The sequence below is a fragment of the Thalia democratica genome, chromosome 9 (assembly GCF_965202585.1).
Source record: "Thalia democratica chromosome 9, ktThaDemo2.hap1.1, whole genome shotgun sequence".
Classification (NCBI taxonomy): domain Eukaryota; kingdom Metazoa; phylum Chordata; class Thaliacea; order Salpida; family Salpidae; genus Thalia; species Thalia democratica.
In genome coordinates, this window is record NC_139173.1 from 33762012 (window position 1) to 33774109 (window position 12098).

Below are 12098 nucleotides of genomic sequence, written 5' to 3' on the forward strand. Positions count from 1 at the left end.
GATGCGCAATTCCAATTCACATTTTCTATATCTTTAGGCAAATTGTCAATACAGCAACTATGATACCACTTTTGGCAATTATCGCATTGTACCTAAGATAGGATACGTTAAACAATTAGGTTTTTATATTAGTTTGTATATTACAGCGAAAATCTATATTATACATAAAACAATGAACTAACCCATATATAATCATCTTCTTTTAAATTCGTATGTTGTGGAGTCTTGAGCATGCATATGTAGCAGATAGTCGTTTTTATAACTGAAAATTTAACCAGATTAACTCATATAAGTTTTGTTTTTGACGATTTAAGTACCTTAGTTGGGCTAATAATTAAAACTAAGTTAACAGTTTTATACATTTAACGGTCGTAGTAAAGATTATATTTACCTCCATCATTTATCAACTTAGCTGCCACTTTTAATCTTTTTTCATAACATTCGTTACAATTAGTTGTTAGCTGTATCGATTTGGGAAGCCACGGATAAGATTCAATTATTTTTTCACCAGCCTAAAAAGATTAGTTATTACTAAACGAAGCTTATTAATTCACCAAAATATATCAAACGCAGTCATAAACTTATCTCTTTACTAGTATTTTAATAATTTTATCAGTAATACCTCAATGACATAAACTCCACAGCTTATTCCGTCTGTTTGCTTGTTTTGTTTTATCGATACGGCTTTGAAAGTGTTCACCTTTTTTAACAACTCTTCGTTTTTTCTAACGTGCGTTCTAAATACAAAGACATTTTAGAACTACCACAAAAAAATATTATCGCAAAACGAAATCGTAACTACTAAACTATTGTTAGTAGACAAAAAATGTAACATATTTTACATGCAACACAATAGTAGTGTTATATTTCAAAACGAAACATGTCACTGTTATATTTAAATCTTAGTACAACTTTATTATAAAAATAATTTTTAAAATTCTTTTTAAAAATATAACCACATTACATACAATAAAAAACTATTTTTTGTTGATAAAGAAACAAATACTTGAAGTTTTAAATAGCTGCAGTACAACGTAAATTAAATTATATATGTATATTAGTAAATTTAAAATTCATTAATCAGTCTAATTACTACACAAAACTTACTTTATATATTTTAAAAAAGTCTCGCACTGTTGTATTTCACCCTTTGAATCTTTCAATGAATCAAAAATAATGATATTCGTTTTTACTTTGAACTAAAAAACAAGACTATTTTTTTACAACTTGACCATTAATATAACTATAAATCAATCCTTTTTTTCAAAAAAAAATTTTTTTACTATAGAAATATAAACTTTCAACAAGTTTTTTTTGTAGCTATTACACTACACCAAACCCAATCTACGATGTTATCAAACTTCCTCAGATTAAAGACGGATAAAGCTTTTTTCAATGATATAATGCCTTAAAAATGGCCTCTAATAAAATAACTTGACTCATTAAAATTGAAGTATAAACTCGCTGAAAAGAGTGGTAAACTTTCTTCACTTTAATTTAAATCTTTTTTATCTTACCTTTTTGAAAAAATAGCTTGTGCAGTGTGAGTTACTTTGATACTATACTAGACTTTAACAAGTTTTAAACAAGTAACACTGAATACAAAGTATTACAAAGTATACAAATTTGTACTACAACTAAATAACTTTTTAAGCTAATCATGAATTTTCATTATTTTGTATCATATTTTGTGTCATATCAAAAATTTTCATAGTTGGTTTAAATTAAAAACTATTAGATTCTATGTACAAAAAATTACTAACTACTGCAATCCAATGGTTGTTGGCTTTAACATGACAAAATCCAAAAAATGACTCGCTTTCAACAATCTGAGAACATATTATCATTTTGTTTTGAATACGTATTAGTGTTAAGAAATAATATACATGATAACTCACAATTTTTATGAAACTATGATGTACTTTCATTCCATTATACAGCTTTTCCAAATCAAGTCTTTGATTTTGGTCATTCAAAAGTAGTATATCATTAGCTTTCGTTATATTTAATAGATTTAAGAAGTAACCGTATATGACCTGTGTAAAGTTATAATTGGTTTGATTTTTGCTAGAAACTATTTAGTCTTAGTTAAAAACAACATACACTATTTGAAAGCTTTCCGACTGATCTACTGTTCAGAGTATAGAAGTCCCAGTGGGTAATATACGTACTAGCTCCTGTATTAATCCTTCTTGCGTGTGTAACAATAGTATATGCATTTCTAAGTGGTTCGGTATCCCACAAATAATACACCTACAAATTGATTGCCGTTGTTTCATTTTATATTTGAAAAATACTAAAATAATTGTTTTACTTACTTGTTGTTCAGCATATTTAGGATTGTTCCGTACAAACGTTGTTATTACGCTACTACTTTTTCGTTTTTTATTCTTTTCTTTCGTGACTGGTAAGTCAAAATCACTTGTTTTTTTTTGTCGTAATTTGTTGATTTTTTACCTTTACCTTTCTCTATCAACTTTGAAATGCCTGATACCTAAAACAACAAGAGTTAACAAACTTTTAACACTTTTTTTTCTATACCAAAACATATTCTGTGAACCTTTGAAGTTATTTCAAGTTTTTTGGGCGGAGCAAAATATTTAGAACTTTGTTTTTTGTTTTTTTGATCTGGTAGTTGTTTTGCTCGGTTCCAAACCTCCTCTAATGTCAAAGTTCCATCTCTCCCAGTACACTCCTCAAGGTCCACAAAGTCCATCTGGTTTCTCATCATGTACATGAAATATCTGTTTTTTTAATAATGATAAAACTTTATTTATGTCAAGTTTGTATTATTTATTGACGTACCTTCCTTTCATATCTTCATAAAGAATCCTAACAAATTCACTTGGTTTAAGCCGAGTTTTTTTCTTAAGTATTTGGTGTTTAAGTATACGAAACCATAACTCGGCGTATGTGTTCGTATCTCTGAAAAATCGTAAAAATGTTATAGAATATACTATTTCATTACTTAATAAAAAAATTACCTTGTTTGGCGATTTTTATCTGAATACAGAAGCATCCCTGTCCACAAGGGAACCAGAGGCATATAAAATACGACAAGAGTTCTTATAAAACCGGGCAAATGGTATTTATTACGATCTTTGCCATTACTTGTAGTATTTAAAAAAAATTCGTATATTTTGATAAACAATTTTCCAAAAGGTGATTTTTCTGCCATTGTTTTACAAGCTTCTTCCTCTTTTAGATCCTATTGCAGCCAAAACTCATCATATCCTTTTCCTTCTTGTTTTTTATTATTTTCATTAAGTTTGTCTTTTTTTTTCTTCGTCCTTTTTTTAATACGAATCTTGCGGTTGAGATATTCTAACGCGGCCTTGAAATTATTTATATTTTCATTTAGTTAGTGGTTTTATGTTAATTGTTTTTTACAACTACAGCGGGTATATTTTAAGAAAACAAATAATTTATCATATTAATTTAAAAAAAAAAAAAAAATCATATTTCATGTATAATGCATACCTTTTGATCATCCCCAAAATTTTCATTTAATAATAAAATGCACAAATTAGTAAATAATTTGGTCAATTCCTTTTTACTCGTTGAGTCTATCATCCTGGCAAATACAAATGTGCAAAATTCTCTTAACTCGTTATTAGCTGTCAACTTTCCTAGTTTGTTTGTAATTGCCTTAATGATGTGGGAACTGCACAAATGAATGACAACTTTGTTGCGTGGCCAAGTTTCTTCTTCTTTTACTACATTAATATGTTATCAACTTTTGATAATTTCTTTACTTTGACAGGCATTTTAAAATTATTTAAAGTGCTATAAAATAAAAAACTAAGCTATAAAACAAACAGTATAAACAGAGTAGATAATTTTTTTTTTGAAAGCACTTTATGAAAAAAATTAATATTTAAAATTTAATATTTTTAATAAATAACTAAATAGATCAAGGAAATAACTGTATTAATAATTATCTGTATTTTCTATAGAAAAAGTTTTGAATACAATTTTTAACTCTTTAGTTTAGGTTGTAAGCTTACAACATTAAAATATTTAAAATATAAAATATACAAGTATAACAAACATTAAAGCTGTACTTAACTATAATTATATTAGCTAGTATAGTTTTTAATTAAAAAAATTATTTTTTGTGAAAATACTCGAGACACATTGACATTGCTGTAAAGTTTATATTTGTTCATTTAGGATTGCCACTAACCTAAATTTAGGTAAAAAAAAACACAAACCAGGGTGTCCAAAAATTTAATAACTAACCACTTATATTAAACTAAAACTACGCAAAATTGATGTTAGTCAAAGTTATATGCCTTAAAATTACAACCAAAAAAGATTTTACTATTTAATAAAGTCAATAAATCTAGCCTGAGATTTAAGAAATAATTACTAACTAGCCTGTAAAAATGAAAACATTATTATAAAGTAACAGTAGCTATCTTATCTAAACTTTGTTCTCCTAAAATTAAAGTTATTAAAAGTTGTTTATTTATTTTAATATCTCAGTGTTTCCGAATTTATTAACGGCATATTTGACAGCCATAATTTTTTTTTGCTTTATATCAATGCTTCTCTTATGCTTCATGCATATACAATATATAGAGGACAAATACCTAATTAAACAAATTTTAACGTTACATCAGTAATTGAAACTGTGATTACATCAAAAAGATTGCAACATTACATCAGTAATTTCTAGTCTGCACTTAATTTTCTCCTTATCTTAACTGTAATAATGTTGCATCAGTAAAACACGTGACCATGAGAGCTTTCTCTGAAACGCTAGAATGAACTATGATTTTAGCTCAAAACTTTTCATCAGATCTAAACAACAATCGAGTGCAACGTGAAATCCTGTTACGATTCCGTAAATTTTATAACAATCGTATGTTTTATTATAAGTTTTAAGCACTAGTGATTATTAAAATTATATTAGTGTATATACAGCAAAGTTTTAAACAAAGTTTATTACTTGATAAGAACTTACTTAAAATGTAATGATTGAGTATTTTTTTACCATTAAAAGGATTTTGGTCGTCGAGAGCTACGTTTTTGTACATATGTCCAGATGACTAAGAAAGTTTGAAACCTGTATAAAAATAAAAAAAAAATAATATAAAGTACTTGAAAGTTTGCAAGAAAATTGCAAAAACCAAAATTCATTCGATTAGCCTACGCAAATCAGTTGTATGAGTTGTTTTTTTTTTTAAGTGTTTTTATAATTACTAAAAATCTTTGAATCGTCAAAAATACATCCTACCGCAAGTTTAGACTCTGAAGAAGCCATAAGTAAATTTTTAGATCTTTAAAATAAATATAAAGTACTTGAAAGTTTGCAAGAAAATTGCAAAAACCAAAATTCATTCGATTAGCCTACGCAAATCAGTTGTATGAGTTGTTTTTTTTTTTTAAGTGTTTTTATAATTACTAAAAATCTTTAAATCGTCAAAAATACATCCTACCGCAAGTTTAGACTCTGAAGAAGCCATAAGTAAATTTTTAGATCTTAAAAATAAATATAAAGTACTTGAAAGTTTGCAAGAAAATTGCAAAAACCAAAATTCATTCGATTAGCCTACGCAAATCAGTTGTATGAGTTGTTTTTTTTTTTTTTAAGTGTTTTTATAATTACTAAAAATCTTTAAATCGTCAAAAATACATCCTACCGCAAGTTTAGACTCTGAAGAAGCCATAAGTAAATTTTTAGATCTTAAAAATAAATATAAAGTACTTGAAAGTTTGCAAGAAAATTGCAAAAACCAAAATTCATTCGATTAGCCTACGCAAATCAGTTGTATGAGTTGTATTTTTTTTTTTTAAGTGTTTTTATAATTACTAAAAATCTTTAAATCGTCAAAAATACATCCTACCGCAAGTTTAGACTCTGAAGAAGCCATAAGTAAATTTTTAGATCTTAAAAATAAATATAAAGTACTTGAAAGTTTGCAAGAAAATTGCAAAAACCAAAATTCATTCGATTAGCCTACGCAAATCAGTTGTATGAGTTGTTTTTTTTTTTTAAGTGTTTTTATAATTACTAAAAATCTTTAAATCGTCAAAAATACATCCTACCGCAAGTTTAGACTCTGAAGAAGCCATAAGTAAATTTTTAGATCTTAAAAATAAATATAAAGTACTTGAAAGTTTGCAAGAAAATTGCAAAAACCAAAATTCATTCGATTAGCCTACGCAAATCAGTTGTATGAGTTGTTTTTTTTTTTAAGTGTTTTTATAATTACTAAAAATCTTTAAATCGTCAAAAATACATCCTACCGCAAGTTTAGACTCTGAAGAAGCCATAAGTAAATTTTTAGATCTTAAAAATAAATATAAAGTACTTGAAAGTTTCCAACAAAATTGCAAAAACCAAAATTCATTCGATTAACCTACGCAAATCAGTTGTATGAGTTGTTTTTTTTTTTAAGTGTTTTTATAATTACTAAAAATCTTTAAATCGTCAAAAATACATCCTACCGCAAGTTTAGACTCTGAAGAAGCCATAAGTAAATTTTTAGATCTTAAAAATAAATATAAAGTACTTGAAAGTTTGCAAGAAAATTGCAAAAACCAAAATTCATTCGATTAGCCTACGCAAATCAGTTGTATGAGTTGTTTTTTTTTTTTAAGTGTTTTTATAATTACTAAAAATCTTTAAATCGTCAAAAATACATCCTACCGCAAGTTTAGACTCTGAAGAAGCCATAAGTAAATTTTTAGATCTTTAAAATAAATATAAAGTACTTGAAAGTTTGCAAGAAAATTGCAAAAACCAAAATTCATTCGATTAGCCTACGCAAATCAGTTGTATGAGTTGTTTTTTTTTTTTAAGTGTTTTTATAATTACTAAAAATCTTTAAATCGTCAAAAATACATCCTACCGCAAGTTTAGACTCTGAAGAAGCCATAAGTAAATTTTTAGATCTTAAAAATAAATATAAAGTACTTGAAAGTTTGCAAGAAAATTGCAAAAACCAAAATTCATTCGATTAGCCTACGCAAATCAGTTGTATGAGTTGTTTTTTTTTTTTTTAAGTGTTTTTATAATTACTAAAAATCTTTAAATCGTCAAAAATACATCCTACCGCAAGTTTAGACTCTGAAGAAGCCATAAGTAAATTTTTAGATCTTAAAAATAAATATAAAGTACTTGAAAGTTTGCAAGAAAATTGCAAAAACCAAAATTCATTCGATTAGCCTACGCAAATCAGTTGTATGAGTTGTATTTTTTTTTTTTAAGTGTTTTTATAATTACTAAAAATCTTTAAATCGTCAAAAATACATCCTACCGCAAGTTTAGACTCTGAAGAAGCCATAAGTAAATTTTTAGATCTTAAAAATAAATATAAAGTACTTGAAAGTTTGCAAGAAAATTGCAAAAACCAAAATTCATTCGATTAGCCTACGCAAATCAGTTGTATGAGTTGTTTTTTTTTTTTAAGTGTTTTTATAATTACTAAAAATCTTTAAATCGTCAAAAATACATCCTACCGCAAGTTTAGACTCTGAAGAAGCCATAAGTAAATTTTTAGATCTTAAAAATAAATATAAAGTACTTGAAAGTTTGCAAGAAAATTGCAAAAACCAAAATTCATTCGATTAGCCTACGCAAATCAGTTGTATGAGTTGTTTTTTTTTTTAAGTGTTTTTATAATTACTAAAAATCTTTAAATCGTCAAAAATACATCCTACCGCAAGTTTAGACTCTGAAGAAGCCATAAGTAAATTTTTAGATCTTAAAAATAAATATAAAGTACTTGAAAGTTTCCAACAAAATTGCAAAAACCAAAATTCATTCGATTAGCCTACGCAAATCAGTTGTATGAGTTGTTTTTTTTTTTAAGTGTTTTTATAATTACTAAAAATCTTTGAATCGTCAAAAATACATCCTACCGCAAGTTTAGACTCTGAAGAAGTCATAAGTAAATTTTTAGATCTTAAAAATAAATAAAAAGTACTTAAACGTTTGCAAGAAAATTGCTCTAAAAAATTATGTAATACGCTTTTATACTTATAATTTCATACTGCTAACTTCTTGTTAATAAAAAGCTCTCAAAATATTTGGTCCAAAGACACGGTGCATGAAAAAACCTTTTGGTTATCTAGTCGCGCACCACTTGGATACCTTTTAATGTCTTGTCTAGGACGTTTTATTAAAAAAAAGAATAATGCTAAAAACCTAAAGATAAATTGTGTTTATAATGACTATAAATTTTAGAATTCTATGGCTGATTAGTTGTGTAAATTTAACTTTTCACTTAAAACGACTAGAGTTTTATATTTTATCATTGATAATAGTTTATTAATAAAATTGAACTAAAAAGACCCTTAAACATTAAAAGTACACTAAAAGTGTGTGTAGATGTATATTTGTAGTAAATAATAATCTTAATTATGAATTTAATTACTATTTGGATGAAATAATTTGTCACAGAGACTTATGATCTTAAGATTTTCTAATGGTAAAAAGCATCAGTCTCAAACATTTCACTTTGCAACAATAAACATTTGGTAATTAACTAGCATGATGTTGCACCAATATTGAACTGAAATTTTGTTTTATTTGAGGTCTATTTTAACCATAATTTTACGCTAAAAATGACATACTATAAAAAATGAAGTCCAACTTATTTATCAAAAATTATAAAACTTGACTATTTAATAGCTTTAATTTTACAATATAAATTGATTGTATCAATACAATATTTTATACAGACTACAGTACTGTAAAATAAAAACTATTAAATATTAAAGTTCTACTAGTTTCTAATAAATAAATTTAATCCTATTTATGTACTTATAAAGCTTGTTTAAAACAAAGTGTATTTTTAGGCTAAACATATTAGGCTTTAAATATAGATTTTTGGTCACTAAGGATAGTTTTTGGTCACTAAGGACTTTTTTGACTCAAAGGATTGCAACCCTGGTAATAGTATGTATTCTTAAAAGTAAAAGTTATAATTTCAAGTTAATTAATAAAGTTTTGCTGTCATTAGAATAATATTTTTAGTTAGGTGAAATCTCAGAAACAGTTTTTAGTGAACATGCAAAAATGAGAACTAATTTTTTTTAGATAAAAATAACATTTGAAATGATTCTAAAAAGTTGTGGGAATCTGCATTATTTGAAAAAATTTATAATGTATTTTAGAGGTTCTTTAATGAAATTCATCTTTAACTATACGTTGTAAAAACTTGGTTCTTAGTTTTGACTAAAAACACTGATTGGTTTGATATTTAATAAAACATAAATTAATAAGTTGTTTTTAGCTTGTTTAAGAATATTTATTTTTTAATTATACTGGTAAATAAAACATACATATAACTTCTTTAAAGTTGTAAAATTTCAGAAAATTAAAGAAAAAGTATATAAAACATATTTAAACTTCATGCTTATATCAAATTATCATAAAATAAATCAGACTAACATGAATAAAATAAATGTTCAAGATTGATGTTTGACCATGTTTTATAAATATATTTTGAACAAGTTAATTTTTAAATGAGTTAGGTAAAAGTTAAAAAAGGCAAACTAAAAATAAGTATTAAAAAGAAATTATATTTATTATTTTTTACTATGAGTAGGTTTTTTGAATTTTTAGTATTTTTTTTTATAAGTTAAGTTAACAAGAAGCTGAGTTACATTTTGAGAAAATGTTGTAATACTTGTTGTACAACCTTTTTTTTTACTTTACTGTTACAACTCAATTTTTATTTGTTTTACTTTTAAACTGCCGAAGGAACACTTTTTAAAATCAAGTTCAGTTTATTTGAAAATGTAACAGGAGATAGGTAAATTTTTGTGAAAGTTTTAAGTTCTTATAAAGTTAACAGTAAAAAATTGATTTTGTGTTTAAAATTATTTTGGAAACTGAGCAAACTAAGAAGCTTCACATATTTCATAAATGTTACTTAATTTTATGTTGGTACATGAAAAAGTAGTCTACATTTTAAATAATATTAGATAATAGTGTTTTGAATTTACGAAATCAAATACATATTATAAGTTAAATAAAAGTTCATTAAGTTTAAAAATTTCAGATTAAAATATTTCTGATTCATCAAATTTTAATAATATCTCTTTGTTTAATCTGTTAATTTTATTTAGCTTTAAACTATGAACAATCTGTAAAGATTATAAGATTAATGAAATATGTACAATGAGCTACATAACTCTGAAAATCAATATGTAATCATAATTTTATAAACTGCTAGCAGGAAATAGTCAAATTTTTGGGAATGGGTCTAAATTGCACGAAGACAAAAATGCACAAGGTTACTAAATTGCACAAGGTAACTAAATTGCACGGGAACAAATTGCACAAGTGTACAAAACTGCACAAGGGCACGAAATGAGAGTGAACAAAATTGCACGTAGACAATTTTGCACAAGTTACGTTTTTGCAGTGAGTAAAATAATAAAGACAATAAAAAAATTAAACAAAACATAAAAAAACTAAAAAATTATAAAAAAAAAAGTTACTGACAAAGGGTAAGGTTTAGGGGAAAAAGTGATAGTAATAATAAAAATGAAAAAATAGGTAAAAGAAATTAAAAAAAAAAAACAATAATAATAATTTAAAAAACAAAGCTCCTGATTAAGGGTAAGGGTTAGGGGTAACAGTGGTTGTAAAGAAGAAAAAAAAAAGCTAATAAGAATTGTTAAAAAAGTTGAAAAAAATAATTAGTCAGAAAAAAAGCTACCGACCAAGGCCAAGGGTTAGGGGTAAAAGTGATAGTAAAAAAAAACATAAATAAATAAAAATTGAAATGTTGAAAAAAAGAAAAAATGAAAAGAAAAATTACCGACCAAGGGTAAGGGTTAGGGTTAACAGTGGTAGTAAAAAAAAATGAAGTATAAAAAAAACTAATAAAAAAAACAAAAACATTTAACCCGTGCAAAAGTGTATTTGTGCAAAAGTATCTTTGTGCAATTTTATCCCCTTGTGGAAAAGTATCTTTCTGAATTTTGTGAACTCGTGCAATTTGTCCCCTTGTACAATTTTGTACGCTCGCGCAATTTAGACAGCTACCCCAAACTTTTGTAGCAACTAATTTAAAAATATTTGTTTACAAAAAATTATGTAAAGTTTTTTAGTGTTATCTTTAAAAGATAATCTATCTCCTATTTTTTCTTTCTAAAACATATGTAATCAATAAGTTTTCAAGCATATAACATTTGTTCCTTTTTGACCTGCGGACCCCTGACCTAAAAAAACATACAAGCATGAAAACCCAGTTAGTTACTGTTTCGAAACTCTTACTTAGTTATGTGCTAATCATAATAAAAGTTAAAAATAATATTTGGCATTGAATTTAAAAATAAAAATAAGTTTACAAAAACAGTATAGAATAGAAATATAGGGACCTAAGTGAATTATGAAAAAGTCTCACGATGAGGAGTCCTCTCCCTACAAAATAAGTTTGTACATTTTAAAATGACAAATGTTGAAATTAATGATAGTATAATTTTGAGTAATTTCAGGGTTCATTTAAAAACATTTAAAAGATGAAAAAGTCACATATTGAGCAGGCGAAAAAGTCCTCACCTTACAAGCAAAAGAACTCTCAGTTCATCAAGTCTCACCTCAAAAAGAAAATGAGACTCAAGATGAAACAAAAAAAGCACGAGATCCACTCGCAGAGAAGGAGCTTCAACCAAAACGATATATTGGATCAACTGGTGAAAGAGGAATGGGAGGAACTGGTGAAGGAAAACCCTGATTTTGTTAATATTGAGGATTTGGACACGCTGATGATGGAGGTGAGGGAGGAATTGCTTGTGAAAGAGTATGAGGATCATCAGAGGTGGGAGGAGGGGTTGTTGGAGGAGCAGATAAGAAATTTTGAGATGCAGAAATTTGATGAGGAGCTTGGAAGGGTGAAGATTGAGCAACAGAGTCTGGAAAGTGTAGAGATGGAGGAATGACACATTTAGATAAAAAGTAGTATAAAAAGACATTTGTTTTATTTGTTAATAGTTGTTGTATGTGTAAACTTTAAAAACTTTTGAGTGAAGTCAAATGCAACAATGGGGCTTTAACTTAAAAGATACTTTTTTTCAGCTATAAAAACTAATCAGTAGTAGTATAAAAAACAAATATTTGTTTTATATTTCAG